Here is a 1,932-nt window from a genome sequence, read left to right on the forward strand (position 1 = left end):
AAATGCTCGGCTGTTCGTAGTGGTTAGAGCTTCTGCCTTTGGACCCAAAGGTCACAGGTTTGAATCCCACCTCTAGCTCTAATACCCTTGAGCAAGGTACCTACCCTGAATTCTCCAGTATGGTACCTGAGTGTATAAATGGACCAGGAGTTATAAGAAACTGAATAGTAGGAGTTGTTTTACAGTTTATATATGTATATAGTCTGGTGGATTGAGCTGCTGCCTGAAGGCTGCAGGTTCGAATTCAGCCTACAGCTGTAGTACCCTGGAGCAAGGTACTTAACTTGAATTGCTGTAGTAAAACTTCCTGAGCTGTATAAATATGTGAAAATGTGTCGGGAAGCTTAATGTTGTAAGTCTCTTTATAGTAAAGGGTCACATTAATGTAAATGCTTATTAATTTAATTCCTCAATATTAGACTTCCTTCCCACCATAACTGCAGTGCTGCTTGAAAGTGTGTGAGTCCTGCAGGGACGGTCACTATTCTTGTATAGCATATTAAAATAAACTCATAAAATCTAAATCTTAAAATAAATCTATGAAATGAATGAATTGCTGTGATTTAGACCCCTGATTTTACTTACCTACTTGGTGTAACCAATACAACTTGTGCTTCGCTTATTTTTACACCTGCACTACTTGTGTGTTTCTACTACACGCATGATTTCCTCTAAAGCAACATATGGAACTGATTGTCACACACCTGTTATGTCCCATGAGAAACACTGATTCTCATTCAATAACCCCATTTTGTGGTAAAAGTAAGGGACTCAAGGGTTCACATCCTTTCTATCGGCACCACATCTCTAAATGCTCCGCCGATGTCGCGGGACTTGTCTCCGTCCTCCACGAGCGAACCTTGGGCTGGAAATGGCCGCACGATTGTGACGAAAATGTAATTTGTTTGCTTGTTTTGTCTGAAAATTAATTGGTGAAAAATGCCACGAGCTGCAGCAACGGCTGCGCTATTCAAGGTTGCCGGTTTGCCGCGAAACCCTTTATCAGACACGAGCCTCGGAGAGACGCAGATAGCGACGTACGAATAAAGAAGACTTGCTTAACTTGCATTCTGCATTCGCGTCGGTTCCTCCGGGGCAGGTGGGCCTTGAGAAAAGAAGGCCAAGCAAAATATGTACACACACAAACACACCTTGAAGCAATAGGTACACACACACACACACTCTGAGATACATTCTGACACAAATTTAATTATTTAGCTTCTCCCTGAAAGCAACCTCAGAATCTTAACACACTGATTTACCTATTTAAAGAGCAGGGTAATTTCTACTGTATCAATTCATGGTAAATACCTTAATCAACGGTACTACAGCTGGAGGTGGGATTCGAACCCGCGTCCTTCCAGTGAAAGGTAGCAGCTACAACTTCCTACTGCCCCATTTGACATCATACCATGATTTGGGATACAGATTCGACTAAAAAGGATGTTTCCGTGCGATTATTCTAAGGCTTTGGTTCAGTCACTATCAAGAAAACCAGGCTTCACACACACACACACACACACACACACACACACACACACACACACACACACACGCGCATGAACTTCTTGACTCACATACAGGCCAAACGTGTCACTTGAACACGTCTGTGAACAACATGGATCCTGAACAAGAAGCTTTGCTGTAAAACAGCTGACAGAACAGAGGCCCTTGGTGACACCCCCCCGATGCAGTGTTCACCGGAGACTTTTAATGCCGACATGTGATGGAGCCCTTCGCTCAAGTGGTAGATGTATTGCTCATTACCAGGGAGCGCATTGTCAGCAGGAACCCCGAATGAAGGTCCATGGGTGACTCCTTCTGTCACTCAGCATGGAGACTCTGAGCTGCGGGGCGAGGAAGAGGAACCCCGCCATCGCGCCGCGAGGACCGAAACCGGTCCATCTGCCGAGCAGCCTGCGGCAGGCCGCC

This window comes from Scleropages formosus, chromosome 15, assembly GCF_900964775.1.
Source record: "Scleropages formosus chromosome 15, fSclFor1.1, whole genome shotgun sequence".
In the NCBI taxonomy this organism is placed as follows: Eukaryota; Metazoa; Chordata; class Actinopteri; order Osteoglossiformes; family Osteoglossidae; genus Scleropages; species Scleropages formosus.